The sequence below is a fragment of the Canis lupus genome, chromosome 10 (assembly GCF_003254725.2).
Source record: "Canis lupus dingo isolate Sandy chromosome 10, ASM325472v2, whole genome shotgun sequence".
In the NCBI taxonomy this organism is placed as follows: domain Eukaryota; kingdom Metazoa; phylum Chordata; class Mammalia; order Carnivora; family Canidae; genus Canis; species Canis lupus.
The window spans coordinates 37,949,308-37,965,839 of record NC_064252.1 but is presented as its reverse complement, the minus strand read 5'-3'; the positions used below and the strand labels follow the sequence as shown (position 1 = coordinate 37,965,839).

Here is a 16,532-nt window from a genome sequence, read left to right as displayed (position 1 = left end):
GCGCTAAACCGCTGTGCCACCCAGGGATCCCCGCAATATAAATCTTTATGTGTATGCAGACTCATATTTTATGTAGGTATGTGTAACATATGTAAATAAGCATAATGTATGTACATAATTACATGTATTGTTGGATCCCATTGAAGATCTTTCTGCAGAGTGAGACAGATTTAGGTTTTAATACCAAACATCTCAAATTTATCTTTTTTAAAGAATGCTTTGGATCTTCTAATCCTTTTGTATTTCTACACACATTTTGTGGGCAATTTGTCAATTTCTGCATAATAGCTTGTTGGTATAGGGTGGAATTGCATTAAAGCTATAGATCACCCTGGAGAAAACTGACATCTTAATATTGAGTCTCCTGGTCCATGAATATAACATCTGTCTCCAATTGTTTAGGACTTTTAAAATTTCCTCTAAAAAAAATAAAAATAAATTTCCTTTCACTGATGTTTTTGTACCTTTCAGCATAAATGTCTTATATATATGTTGTTAAATTTATTCCTAAGTATTTCTTATGCTATTGTATTTTTTTCATTTTTAAACTTCAATTTCCAACTGTTTATTGCTAGTACACTGAAATACAATTTTTTTGTGTGTGTGTGTATTGGCCTTGTATGCTAAGATCTTGTTAAACTCATTTATTAGAACTGTTGGATTCTTTTGTAGATTCTTTAGAATGTCCTACATAAGCAATCATGCCATCTGCAAATAGAGTTTTAGTTCTTCCTTTCCAATCTATGTGCTCTCCCCTTCCTTCCTTCCTTCCTTCCTTCCTTCCTTCCTTCCTTCCTTCCTTCCTTCCTCCTGTCCTTCCTTCTCTTCTCTCTACTTATTGTATTAGTTAGGATTTCTAGTACAGCATTTCATAAAAGGGGGAAAATAAAGGTCGTTACACTGTTCCCAGTCTTACAGGGAAAGCATTAATTCATGAACAATAAGTTTGATGTTAGTTGTAGGGTTTTGAAGTTATCTTTTATACTGATTGAATCATCTCCTTTATTAATAGTTTTCTGACTTTTTATCATGAACAGATGTTGAATTTTGTCAAATGTTTTTTCTGCATGCTTAATATTAACATAATTTTTATTTTTTAGTAGTTAATATGGTAAATTGATTTTTGTGTACTAAGCTTACATTCTGTGAAAGAAACCCACTTGGTGACAAGATATGATTATTTATCTGTTGCTAGGATTTGACTTGCTGAAATTTTGCTTAGATTTGTGTTCATAAGGGAAATTAGTCTATGGTTTTTTCTTTTTTTTCCCCTAGAAATATCTTTGTATATTTTAGTATCCAAATAATCCTGGCCTTATGAAATGAGAGGAAGCATCCTCTCATTTAATAGTTTAATAGTTTCTAAAAATTTTATGTACAATTGGTCTGATTTCTTCCTTAAAAATTTGGTACATAATGAATGAAGCCAACCAGACCAGGAAGTTTCTTTGTGGGAAGTTCAATTGAACTTGAACCATGAATTCAGTTTCTTTAAAAGATACAAGGTTATTCAGATTATTTATTTCCTTTCCTTTTTTTTTTTTAAGATTTTATTTATTCATGAGAGACACACATGGAGAGAGCCTAAGGCAGAAGTTCAACCACTGAGCCACCCAGGTGCCCTTCCAATTGGGACTTTTAATGTGATTGATATCATATAGTATATGTTTTTTTTGTGATTGGATTTATTGAGCATAATATTTTCAAGATTAATGCATGTTGTAGCATGTGTTTCTTTTTAGGACTGAATAATATTCCATTTCATGAATATACCACATTTTGTTCATCCACTCATGACTTGATGGATGAAGAGTGTTCCCACCTTTTGGTAGTAATGAATGATGCTGCTAGCAACAGTCATATACAAGCTTTGGTGTGGACATATGTTTATGTCCAGGATTGGAATTGTTGGGTCCTGTGGTAACTCTATGTTTAATCATTTGAGGGACTGTCAGACTGTTTTCCAAAGCACTTCACCATTTTACATTTCCACTAGCAGTGTATGAATGTTTCAGTTTCTCCTTATCCTTGCCAACACTTGTTACCATCTGACTTTTTTTATTGTTAACAGTGGGTGTGAAGTGGTAACTTGTAGTTGATTTGCATTTGCCTGATGTTTAATAATATTGAGCGTCTTTTTATGTGCTTATGGGTTACTTGTATATCTTCCTCGGGGAAATGTCTATTCAGGTCTTTTGCACACTTTCAAATTGTGTTGTATGCCTTTTTATTATTAAGTTGTAAGAGCTCTTCATATATTCCAGATACAAGTCCCTTATATCTGATATGATTTGTAGATATTTTCTTGCATTTTGTTGGTTCTGTTTTTAGTTTCTTGATGGTATCCTTTGAGCCAAAAATTTTTAAATTTTGATGAATTTCAACTGATCTATTTTTTGTCGTTGCTGTGCTTTGGTGCCCTAGCCAAGAAATCTTTGCCAAATCGAATGTAGGCCCTTCCCTTACATTTTCTTTTAAGATTTTTATAGGTTTAGCCCTTACATTTAGGTCTGTGATATATTTTGAGTTAATTTTTATATATGGTGTGAAGTAAGAATCCCAAATCACTATTTTGCATGTGGCTATCCAGTTGACCCAGTACCATTTGTTGAAAAGACTATTCTTTCTCTGTGGGTTGGTCCTGGCCCCCTTGTTAAAAATCAGTTGACTCTACATGTATGAATTGATTCTTATATTCTTAATTTTATTCCATTCATTCATGTGCTTATCATATCAGAATTACATTCACTTAACTGCCATTGTTTTGTTGTAAATTCTTTTTTTTTTTAAAGATTTTATTTATTTATTCATGAGGGAGTGAGAGAGAGAGAGAGAGAAAGACAGAGAGAAGTAGAGACACAGGCAGAGGGAGAAGCAGGCTCCATGCAGGGAGCCTGATGTGGGACTTGATTCCGGGTCTCTAGGATTACGCCCCGGGCCAAAGGCAGGCGCTAAACCGCTGAGCCACCCAGGGATCCCTGTTTTGTTGTACATTCTGAAATTATGAAGTGTGAGTCTCTCATTTTGTTCCTGTTTTTCAAGAGTGTTTTGACTATTCCAGGTGCCTTGAAATTCCACATGAATTTTAATATCAGCTTGTTAATTTCTACAATGAATTCACCTGGGATTTTGGGAGAGATTACATTGAATCTGTAGATCCATTTGGGGAGTAATTGCCATCTTAACCATGTTAAGTCTTCTGACCCATGAACATGGGGTGATTTTCCATTTATTTACATCTTCTATAATTTCTTTCAATGGTGTTTTGTAGGTTTTTTTTTTTAAAGATTTTATTTATTTATTCATGAGAGACATAGAGAGAGGCAGAGACCATAGGCAGAGGGAGAAGCAGGCTCCCTGCTGGGAGCCCAATGCAGGACTCGATCCTAGGACCCTGGGATCACAATCTGAGCTGAAGGCAGATGCTCAACCACCAAGCCACTCAGGTGTCCCTGTTTGGTAGTTTTTAGAGTATAAATTGTAACCTCTTGTCCACACTCACTAGGAATTTAGCCTCTGAAACTTGTGTTGGTGGGGATGAAAAATTTTGGCAGCCTGCCCCTTCTGGGGAGATACAGTAGCATTTGTCTGAGAATTGAAGAGAGAAGATCCCTGTTGTCACACTTACATGAAGTGTAGCAGGAGAGATAGCAGTTTGTGGCTCAAGTGCCATAGACTGTCACTGTATTAACTGACTTTTAGTACATTTTTCTTGAGTAGGTATTTCTTCCATAGCCATGTGCCCATTAAACAATTTCCAGAGGTCTTACAGTTTTAAAATAGTTTTATCAGTTATGGTTTTACCACTGGGTAGTAGGTTCATGCATCTCCTTCTACTTCCAACCCCCATGTGGAACTTTCCCAATAATCACTTTAAAAGAAATCTCAGATAATATACCCATAAGAGCCTAAGGCTCCTCTCAACCTGGGGTTTGTGGGCCTGAGAACCAATCTGACACCAGTGCTTTTGTTCTGGTCAACTGGAATGTTGGCGTTGCTGTTTACTGAAGTGGGAAAGCCTGCAGTAGAAGCATATTTGATTCTGGAAATGCTAAATTTGAGATACCTACTAGGCACTCAAGTTAGACATAAGTGGACAGTGAGAAATAAAATCCTAGAGCTTGGAAGAGAGGTTTTGGGTAGAAGTTGAAGTTTGGGAAAGAACTGTTTAGCAACAAGACAATGTAAGGTGATCTATAGAAATCATGTGCCCAGGTGAGTCCTGACTTATACTGATTTTCCTGATTTAATTATGAATGGCACCCTCTTTGTCTCTTAAAAATGTCCTTATTTAGATATTAAATTATATGGTAAAAAAAATAAATAAAAATAAATAAATAAATTATATGGTTATCCTCCCTCCTAAAGCATATAGAACATCTTATCAAAGATGTTGCAATATAACAGTTATTTGTGATATAACAAATCTGATGAAATGATTCAATAATGTCTATTTTCTATATGATATATTTAGATTAAAATTATTTTGAGAAAGTTTAAAAAATAAAGTTATGTACACATACTCCACACACATTCCTTGACAGTTGGACCTTATAATTGGAATATTAAAAGTCTATTTTGTCAAAAGAAGTACTGTTACTAAATTTTATTATAGGACAGTAAATTCAAAAGTCTCAAAAAAGACTTTTTCTCATGGGCTCATTGGCCAAAAATAATTTGACAGATCTAAGGCTAATGCAATTATCTGAGTGGATATCTCTAAAGAGTAGATATGTCATATGTCAACCTTTGACTATTGTACTTTTAAATATTAAATATTTAAAATATTGTGTAATGTTTAACTCAAATATTTCTCCCACCCGTGGTTCAGTTTTCTTAATAACTTAGCACTTGAAATATATGTTTGTTGAACATCTTTAGCATCCTTCTCTTAATGCTAGACTATAAGCTCCATGACAACATAGACCATTCACTTTTTCCTCTATATGCCCAGTGGCTTGACCAGTGCCTGACGCATAGTCAACATGCAATGCATATGTGTTGAATGAATGAAGAAATTATTTGGTGTAACAATATATTGCATGATATGTTGAGCATGAAATAGTTTTTATTTATTTATTTACTTATTTTAATTTTTAAATTTTTTTGAAATGGTATTTTTTATAAAATTCAGTGGAAAGACTCCTCTTTTTTGATTTATGTTTTATTTTTTAAAAATATTTATTTCTTTGAGAGAGAGAGAGAAAGAGAGAACACACAGAGAGGAGGAGCAGGAGAGAGAGAATCTCAAGCAGTCTCCTCACTGAGCACGGAGCCCAATGCTGGGCTTAATCTTATGACCCTGAGATCATGACCTGAGCTGAAACCACGTTTAGTTGCTCAACCTGCCGTACCACCCAGGTACCCCAAAAGACTCTTCTTTTAAAGGAAGGCAACATGTTAAGAAAATGATAGTTAAGGTGGCTTGATCGTCATGAACTCATGGGCATTCACTAAAATAATGTAAGTTTTCTTTAGTGCCAGTTGGCCATGACTTTAGGGCCCCATTTAATCTTTCACTGCCATTCTCAGAGGATGGTCTTTGAACCGGAAAAGCCAAAGGAGTCTAGAATAGACTTTATTTAGACACTTTTGTAACAAAGTGATAAAGATTTAAACATTGGGTTCATTAAAAATCAAGTATTGATGACTTCATTTCTGTGCCTATGATGATATAAAAAGTTCTCCATCGTTCATTGTCTCTGCCTCCCTAGAAAGCCTGGAGAATCTTGTCTCCATAGGCAAGGGCAAGGTTATGTGAGGGTATGGTGGGGGAGGTCCAGTGAAATCAGAGAAAGCTGAAATGAGAGAACAGGCTTGTAGAGTCAGATTCATTGTAATATCATTGTCCGTGGACACATGAAGGGGATAAACCTAAGAAAGAAATTACTTACGGATGCAACAGTAGTTCCTAACCATTTCATGGTTTGATTTAATGCATCCTGATATCCATCAGGAAAGTGTTTAGTGCTTAAGCAGATTGCTTGCTAATCTCAGTCATTTTGTAGCAGTAAAAGGAATACATGTTTTCCTCAAATTCTTATTAGAATCATCTATATCAAAGTAAGTGTGCTTGACAGAAAGCCAAATCACATATACATTTTGCAGTTCAGGAAACAAATCTAAAATGCAATAAAATGGCTTTGTCCAGGTTATAAAATTATGTACCTTTTAATAAATTATTTTGACCAAAGGGGAATTTCGTTTAAATGATATATAACACATTAGAGTATTTGCCCCTCATAAAAGCCCCAGATTTAGACAAATCAAGAAACAGACTCTTAACTACAGAGAACAAAGTGATGGTCACCAGAGGGGAGATGGGTGGGGGATGGGTGAAATAGGTGATGGGAATTAAGGAGGGCACTTGTCCTGATGAGCACCAAGCAATGCATGGAATTGTTGAATCATTATATTGTACACCTGTAACTAACTGGAATTAAAATGAAACCTTAAAAAGTGGAGAAAAACCCCAAATTTAATGATGATCAACAGTGGCATACTGAAGGTAGAATGGTAGGAATGTCCATCCCAGATTTAGTCAGTAAAAGGAGGGTGCAGAGAAGGGGGCGAGACAGTTCATAGCCTAGAGAGAATTTTAAAACAAGGAAAATCTAGCCAGAACTTACCTGCCTTCTATTATCACCATGTTCTGACTTCATTTAAATTCTAGACCACAGTTGGCAAGTTTTTTTCTGGAAAGGGCAAGAGAGCAAGTACATTAGGCTTCGTGGTCTCTGCTCCTCTGTTGCCACGACTCTGCATTGCATCTGGAGATCAGCCACAGACATTAAGTAAAGGGACGAGGTGGCTCTGTTCCAGTGAAACTGTACTGGCTCCTGCTCTCTGTGTGAAGAGTGCACCTGTACCCGTCACTGACTGTTGCACCTCCTACGTGTGTATGCTTTCCTTGCATTGGCAGCAGCTCAGCTCTAGCTGAGTCTTGTGAGCAGACGGGACCTCTACCACATTGCTGCAGACACGAAGAATACGAAGAATACAGTGGGTCTCTTCCCTCTGCAGTGAGATACGTTACAGATCTTGCTACTCTTTCATTGTTCATGTGGGGGTAAGAAAGGCATTTGGAGCAGAAGCAGGACACCACTGATGTGTACTTGATGGGCAAAGCTTTGTTGTAAGACACTGCAAGTTTGGAGTTGCTTGTTTCTATAGCAAAACCTACTGAAACTGATGGACACATGTCATGTTAACTCCATGTCAATCTTGATTCATGTAGGCTGGAGGAGGACTGGGAGTGGGGTGGGGAAACCCAAACATAGTTTCAGAAGGTGTTCATTGACTGGAAGATCTATGATTTCATGCTATCTTCAACTTCTAAATGAGCTGCTAGGAGAGTAGTACTTTAAAGCAATGGAACTTCCATAGAACATTTATTTCTTTCTCCCTATTTCTCAGTCCCCAACAGCCTGAAATAGAAAGCAAGCTGAGTAAGATTTTTAAATCGCCCACTAATTGTTTAGACTAAAACTTTCAGTTTCTTCTTCCAATAAATAATCTCATTATAAAAGTAATGATGCTGTGGTAGAGATCTTTATTTTGCACCTATTTAGTAGGCTCTTGCACATTCCTAAGCAGTATTTATTGAACTTAATGCCTCTGGTTGGCTTCTGTGGGGGATAGAGCTACTTAGAATTATTTCAATATTATAAACCTTTCACAAATAAGTTTTAGTCACAGCATTCCAATGCATTTTAATTATGAGGAAAATTATGCAGAATAATAATTATTGATATAAAGATGACATTTTAGTTCAAAGATTTATTTATTTGAGAGAGAGCATGTGCATGCACAAATGGGGGGAGGGGCAGGGGAGAAGGAGAGAAATCCTCAAGCAGACTCCTCATTGAGTGCAGAGCCCAATGCAGGGCTAAATCTTAGGACTCAGATCATGACCTGAGCCCAAATCAGAAGTCTGATGCTCAGTGACTGAACCACCCAGGAGCTCCCAAAGATGCCATTTTAAATCTTTATAGCTCCCATTTTGTTCTAACCAAGGCAAAATTAAGATGGTGGCTTGATTTCTATTATAAATGGCTCAGAGTAGATCTTCAATAAATTAATTCCATCCAAAGCATCCTTGCTAAGTAGTGTGCTGGACCTAGGACACACAGTGATGAGCACAGCAGACATGGACCCTGCCATCATGGAACTCTGGAATGCCACTGGAGATGGACACCAACCAATTAATCACACAAATAATGTTAAAATTGCAACTCTGTTTAGGGTTGTGAATAAGAGATACATGTACTTTGAGAATGCATGTTAGGATTTACCTAGTTTGAGAATCAGGGAAGGATGCTCTGAAGAATCAGTGCTTGATCTGCTCCAGGAAGAGCAGGGATTACTAGGTGAAGAGAGGTGAAGGAGTGTTCCAGCAGAAGCAGTAATGTGTGCAGAGACTCTGTGGTGGAGGAAGCACACTGGATACTTAGGCCTAAGGCAAGGCTAGTGTGGCTCATTAGCATATAGTTCATGGTTAGCATGGCACAGGGTAGACTAGAGAGGGGGCCAGACCACACAGCCCTTATAGACCAAGTCAAGGACTTTTATGTTAATTGGAGGTGGTTAATATTCTCCTGGATGAGACAGGCTTGATACAATCAAATTGTGCTTGGAAAACATCACTCTGGCTGCAGGTAGTGAACACGTGGGGTGTGCATGAAGGTGAGTGTGTACATGGTAAGGAGGGCATTGCAGTGATCCAGGTGAAAGCTCATGCTAGCTGAGGCCAGAGGGTGGCTGGGAAATGGAGAGGAAACAGGAAATTTGGAGGCTAGGCTAAACTAGGCTTTGGAGATACACCTTTCAGACCCATGAGAGTAGATGTGAAATAGAGATTTGGAAATAGATACTATTGCACATAGCTTAGAGAGGTCTGAATTTAGGCAAAATAGGCAAGTCACTACTATCACAGATATAAATCAGGTTGCCTAGGGAGAGTACAAAGTGAGCAGTGGAGAGGCCCCCGATGTGAGCCTTGAGGAAGGCTAACTTTTAATAAATTTGGGGAGTTTTCAGCCATTTTTTCTCCAAATAGTTTTTCCGCTCCTCTGTCTCTCTCTTTTCATTCTGTTACTCCCATCATGCATACGTGGATGTTCTTAACAGTATCCCACATTTCTCCGAGGCTGTTTTCACTCATTTTTTTCTCCCCGTTTACCCTTTAGATTGCATTGTTTCTATCAGTCTTCAGATTCACTAATTCTTTCTTCTGGTGAGCCCCACTAGTGAACTTGCTTATCTCTATTTCAGTTATCACATTCAAAAGGAAAATTTCCATTTGGTTCATTCTCATAATTTCTATCACTTTATTGAATACTATATTCAATGTGTATTGTCATCATACCTTCCTTTACATCTTTAATTTATGGTTTCTTCCAGTTCTTTGAACATAATTATAATGGCCACTTTGAGGTCTTTATAAGTTAAATTCCACTACCTGGTTATTCTCACAGGTAGTTTCTATTACCTGCTTTTTCCATAATGTCACATTTTCCTGATTTTTTGGTTTGTTTGTCTTGAAACTGGACATTTTAGATAATATGTTCTAGCAACTCTGGATATTAGCTTCCCATCCCCCATCCCTGGGCTTGTTGTTGTTTGTTTATTTGTTTAGTAACTGGCTAGATTATTTTAGTGAAGTCTATTCCCCCTTAGGAGGTATGCACCTTGAGTGTGCTCAGTCACCCTGGGATGACACTGCTTTTGGCAGGGCTGTCTTTAATTGTCTCCTTCCTAGACCGCACTTAGATGGTAAAGTCCACTAATTGCTGGCTGATTGTTTTCAGAAATGCCTCTGAGTGTTTATTATTCCAGAGATTAACCATTAAAATTAGGGTCATTTAAAGGAATAATCTCCAAGGTCAGTGATTGATATTTGCTCAGACTTCAGGTGAGCTCTTATCTCTCTTTCCTAGGTTGTCTTGGACAGGCTAGCTCGATTGCCTTCACCATGACTTCCACCATTTATGAGAATGCCCTTAAGATTGAAATTGTTCATACTCTGTTCCAAATGAAATCAATTTTTTGGGGAAAAGATTAGGAGCTCTTTGTTTAGGGCCCACTTCTCCTCTTAGGTAAAATGTGTGAGCCCCAGCATTTGGAGCTGGGGTTGGGAACAATGGTGTAGTTCTCTTTGAATGACATTCTCACTTTAGGGGCTGAGTGATTGGTGGAAGTAAGGAGCAATAGGTGTTTTTAGGTTGTATCTCCTCGGATGGAACTAATGCTTTATGAGCCAGCAAAGGACCACTGAGGCCTCAGTATTCTCATTGATGCCATTCAAGATAGAGCCTCTGTCTTATAAGTGGAGTTTGAGCAGAAGTAGAGAGTCCTCACTTCTTGGCACTGCTTGCCTACAATTTAGCCTCACCAACTGGTAGTTGGGGACAGGATGAGAAGTGCTGATACCCTGCTCCTCTTGTGGAGAAAGTCCTTTGACTAACTGCTGGAGAAAAAGAGAGTTCTCTGTTCCTGGCCGCACCACTAGGCTTTCTATTGTATGGAGTTGGGAACCAAGATTAGGGGTCTCAGTTCAAATACCACAAACTCTTGCTATTCTTATCAAATTTTCCGAGATTTTCTTAATTTGTTTCTGGCACTTACTATATACCCTTTGGACCATTTCCAAAGACATTAAATAATTCTTTTTTTTTTTTGGAAGCAATAAACCCTATAGGAAACTGAAAAAGGACCTGAGTAAGAATTATGAAAAATAAAAAGAACATGTACAATTGTATCTTCAAGAATTTTCATGGAACATTATGACACATTAAATTAAGATATCCACATTCTCTAACAAAAATGAGCTGATTTGAGAAAAGGTAGCATGAAAATATTCTAATGCAGTACTGACCAATAGAACTTTCTATGATAATGAAAATGTTCCATTATCTCTGTGTTGTTGAATACAGAATTTACTAGCCCCATGAACACTCACAAAGTGGCTAATTCAATTGAGGAACTGAATTTTTAATATAAATAGCCACATGTGGCTAGTGATTACCAATTGAACAGCACAGTTCTAATGCCTCATGGATCAAAATCAGTGGTTTCTTTGGGGGGATTTCTCTAATCACTGCTGAAGGGTGTAGAGGGTTGGGGGGGTGGAAAGAGAAAAAATCTCTTAACAGCAAAATTTAACTATTTAAACAAGTTCTGAAACTCTACAGCTTTCAGAGGCAGGGGATGAGGAAAGAACTCTGGAGGAGACCTGAGTATGCCCTTGAACTCCTGGCAAATGCCAAAGTGAGTAAAAGGCCTGGGATTTGGCTCGCTTACATGGGAAAAGGCCTATGGTGCCACTCACAAAACCTGAGGCTTGGGCCGCTTGTGTGTGGAAATCTTGGCTGTGGGGCTGGCAGGGAAGTGAAAGTGCTCATTTCCAGAAAAGGGCCAGGTTTCCAGGACCAGAAGAGGAGTTAGAGGTGGAGAGAGAAACTTCGGGGCCTTTCTGGCCACCTGCAGGCTGAACAGGCCCTTTCTTTTTGGGATTAAGGTATTATTCTTGCTCTTGAATACTCTGCTGGGATCCAGGCTTATTCACCAAGAAGCTGGTCTCTTCTGCTAGCAGGTCTGTGTTGTAGGTGATGGGTTTACACATGCTGAACCATTGCTTGGCCTGGGGGCTAATGCCATAGCTGGGGAGGGCATACTGCCACTGCAGCAGGCCCAGGTGCGTGATGAGCAGGCGGTAGTAAGTGGTAAAGGTATCTGTGAGAAAATTCAGGAGAACGCTCTGTCCAGGGACCAGATCTCAGTATCTTGTGCTAACACGGGTTTCCCTGTTTCATAGACAAGGCAAACCTTTCTGTTCCCATTGCAAGGATCCAGCTCAAATATCACACTGCAAGACTCAAAGTGAGGCTTCTCTGGCGGGTTCTCACTGGCTTCAAGTGTATCATCCTCCAGGTCTGCCAGAGTTGGTGCATTAGGGAATGAATACATGGAGGACTGGTTGAGTGGAGTCAGTTTTGAGATGCTGTTAATCGCCATGCTTCCCGGTGGAATGGTGTGCTCTTCCAGCTTCACACTCCATGTCATGTGGAAGCCATTGGTCACCAGGTAAAAATTCTTCAAATCCTCATGTAGCATGTAGTTATTTTGTTGTTGTTGTTGTTCCCATAAAGAAATCATATAACGTTCAGCAGGTAGTTTTTCTATGCTAGTCATCTCTGCCACACCTAGGGGAGATTTGAGGATGCAGGTAATCCCCAGGGTCAGCTTCTCCAGGTGCTGCTTGTTGCAGCCCTGGGGCAGTGTCTCCTCCATGGCTTCTGTCCCCACTCTGTGTGCAGTGAGGGCAACTGTAGGGACCTGAATAATTCTTTAAAGGAAATATTTTTTACCATTTTCACTGGGCAGTGGGTCTACAGAGTTTATCACAGAGTTTGTCATGCCGGAAGTCCCCCTCTGAAAGCTAACTTTCAGCAGCAGTGGTAGAAGAGGATGAGCAATCCAATGAGGGAAAGAAGGAATGACCAGAGAGGTATAGAGAAAACCAGAGAGAGTATATCATTTAAGTCAAGACACCATGGTTGGTAGGTCATGCGAGATGGAAATATATGCTTTGAAATTTACATAAGGAAGTCATTGGCATTGTTAATTTTGGTGAGGTGATGATGGTTCTGGAAGCCAGTTTGGAGTGCAGTGAGGATGGGAGCCAGGCCAAGAGGTGGATGTAAAGAGTATGGACGACTATTACATTTTTAAATACAAAATTTGTAGAAGAAAAGTTTAGAAAATAATAAAATGAGCATATGTATACCTGCCACCTGTTTTATTAAATTTTAATATGTGGTCATATTTAGTTGTGATTAAAATAAATTAAAGATGGAGTTAAGTCCCCTGGTATACTCTTTCCCAATCTCTCTCCCTACCTTTTAGCTGTAAGTATTATCATTAATTTGGTGTCTTTCATTTCTGTGCATATATAATACTATAACTATATCTACATGTATATGTAAATGACACAAACTATTGCTTATGTCTTTAATATGTGTATAAATGATATTATATGGTACATACTTTTCCAAAACTTGTTTCTAAAAAATCCAATATTGTGCTTTAGGAATTCATCCATTTATTCACAAGAGATATAAATCAAGTCATTTATTTTAGAAATATGTCCTAATTTGACAACTTCTACTGATGGACATTACGTTACTTATGAGCATTTCTTATTAGAAAGAGAGTTCCACTGAACTTTCTGGAGTACACCTTCTTGTACACATGTGTCAGGATATTCTTAAAAGTGGGGATGCTGGGGTATAAGCTCACATGCCTGAAGTTTTGGCAGATGGTGTCAGTGGCTCTCCAGAGTATCACCAATGGTATATGAATCTGTTTCTTTAACATCGTCATCATCAGACTTCCAAAATTTGCCTTTCAGAAGGATGTAAAATGTATTTTGCTACAGTTTATTTTCCCCATTTACTCATGGGGTTCAACATCTTTATACTGTTAATTGGTAATTTGTCTTCTTCTGAATGACTTCGTCCTTTTGCCCACTATTATCTGGGGATCTGTTTCCTTATTAACTTGTATGAATTCCTCATGTGTTGGGGAGGCTAATTTTTAGGAATGTCCATTATGAATATATTTTTTCAATCCATGCCTCATTCTTCAGTTTATTTGGTTTATTTCTTTTTCTTTTTTTTTTTTTAAGATTTATTGATTTATTCATTCAGAGAGAGCGAGAGAGAGGCAGAGACACAGGCAGAGGGAGAAGCAGGCTCCATGCAGGAAGCCCGATGTGGGACTCGATCCTGGGTTCCCAGGATCACACCCCAGGCTGCAGGCGGCTCCAAACCGCTGAGCTACTGGGGTTGCCCTATTTGGTTTATTTCTTTGAACATTTTAAATTTGAATGTAATCAGACTTAAAAATGTCTTCCTTTATGGTTTGTTATGTTTGTTTTTGCTATTTGAGATAAGCCATTTTATTTGGGTTTTCTCTTTTTATATTTCAATCATTGCTGTTATCAGAAGGGGTGGGTCAAACATGAATTTATTGCTCCCTCTGGACCCTCTAAATAACTCTTGAGGATGTTTATGAAAAGCCCAAGGGGCATGGTAGTGTAGAGTGAGGGTCACATTGAAGTGCTTTAAAAAAGTAGCAGACCCTTCATACAGAGTGGAAAGGAGCTTATAGAAATATGAGATGGTGCGTTTAAAGCCAGTAGGATTCATATGATCGAGATGAAGAGCTGAGTGTGCAGAAGAGAGACTGTTAGTACAAATAATCACACATGCTCATTATGTAGATGCATAAGGACCCCAAAAAGCTGGGAAGTGATGGAACAAATTACCAGGAGGAGTTACGGACCCTAAGGAGGAGGAAGGAAACATTTCTGCTATTAACACAAAGGAAGAAGCTGGGATGTGGGAGATGCAGCTGGATTTGCTTGTGAGGAATTAGGGAAATGGAGCTCGTCTGCTTAATGGCTTCTATTTCCTCTGTAAAACAAAGAGATTCATTATCTGTAGAAAGCGAGAGGTAGTAGGATGGGAGAAGACAGGTTATTCTCCACCTTTGAAGAAAATGAGGCAGCCATGTAACACTGTGAAAGATAGTAGAATGAGTTGATTAGAAGAATGTAGCAGGATTCCCGGGAGGGTCCATTTGAAGATCTCTTCTGAGGCTCCCACATTGAGCACGCACTGGCTATTGTCTTTGCACTGTCTGATCCCAAGTTTCTATCTCATAATGAACCAGAAGCTGAAAATTCCACACAGCTTCTGGGACTTAGGGTGGAAGAAAGTGAGACATAGAGATGCAGCTCACTTAGGATTCTGTAATAGATTTGGGCTGTCACCTGAGGGATGGAGGCTGCCTGGAGCAGTGGTCACCTGGTTGGTGATCACATAGAGAAACGGCACCAACTCCTTGGGCCTCTTCCAGTGAAATAAATACATACATACATACATACATACATACATAAATAAGCCATTTGATTACTTTTCAGATGTGACTTTGTAAAATTACCAGTTTTTAAAAAATGAATAGACTATTTTTTAGAGCAGTTTTAGGTTAACAGACAATTGAACAGTAAGTTCAGAAATTCTCCATATACTTCCTCCCTACCTCCATGGTTTCCCCTATTATTAATAATGTGTATTGATGTGGTAAATTTGTTTGAATGGATGAATCAATATTGATACCTTATTATCAATTAATGTCTATAGTTCACATTAGGCTTCATTCACTCTTTGTGTTGCACATTCTATAGGTTTTGATGAATTCATTATGTGATGTGTCAACCTTCTCCCCCACATTTAATCCCTGGCAAACACTAATCTTTCAACTGTTTCTATAATTTTTTCTATTCCAGAATATCCATACTGGAATCATACAGTATATAACCTTTTTAGATTGGCTTCTTTCACTCTGCAACAGAGATTTAAATTTCCTTCATAGCTTTTTATGACTTGATAGCTCATTTCTTTTTATTGCTAAATAAAATTCAACTGTATGGATCATGATTTTTTAATCCATTCCTATTTTTTTCAACTGTCATACATTTTTTTTTTCAAAATTCACATTCACTCTTGAAGGGCATCTTGTTTTTCCCAAGATAAATTATGAGTAAAGCTACTATACGCATGCATGTGGAAGGTTTCCCGTGGACTTATGTTTTCAACTCCGCTGGGTAAATGCTAAGGCATGTGACTCCTGCATCATATGATGAAGACTATGTTTAACTTTGTAAGAAACTACCAAATTATCTTCTAAGTTGTACCATTTTGCATTCTCACCAGCAATAAATAAGAATTTCTGTTGCTCCACATCCTTACCAGCATTTGATGTTGCCAGTGTTTTGGATTTTAGCCATTCTAGTAGGTGAATAATGGTATCTCATTATTATTATAATTTCCTTAGATATGGAGCTTCTTTTCATAAGAAAAGGCCATTTGCTATCTATAAATAAGATGAGGTGTCTATTAAGGTCTTTTGTACACTTTTTAAATGAGTTGTTGTTTTCTTATTGTTGAGTTTTAAGGGTTCATTCTTCTCCTAGAAGAAAATATAAGTGGCAAGCTTGACATTACTCTTGGCAATATATTTTTTGGGTTTTCTCCAAAGACAGTGGCAACAAGAGCAAAAATAAACAAATGAGACTACATCAAACTAAAAAGCTTCTATATAGTGGAGAAAGCCATCAACAGATTAAAAAGACCACTTTTTGAGTGGGAGAAGATATTTGCAAATCATATATCCAATAAGGGGCTAATTATCCAAAATATGTAAATAACTTATACAACTCAACAACAACAACAACAACAACAACAACAAAAAACCCCAAATGATCTGGTTAAAAATGGGCAGAGGCTCTGAGTAGACATTTTTTCCAAAGAAGACATACAGATGGCAAACAAGCACAAGAAAGATGTTCAACATCACTAATCATCAGGGAAATGCAAATCAAAACCACAGTGAGCTGTCTCACACTTGTCAGAACAGCTAGTATAAAAAAGACAAGGAGTAACAAGCATTGAAGAAGTTGTAGAGAA

General features: G+C 38.0%; 1 pseudogene; it reads right to left on the bottom strand.

Moving 5' to 3' along the window:
- Positions 1 to 11,398: 11,398 nt before the first annotated feature.
- LOC112675255 (tubulin polyglutamylase complex subunit 2-like) lies at positions 11,399 to 12,207 on the bottom strand (annotated as a pseudogene).
- Positions 12,208 to 16,532: the final 4,325 nt, after the last annotated feature.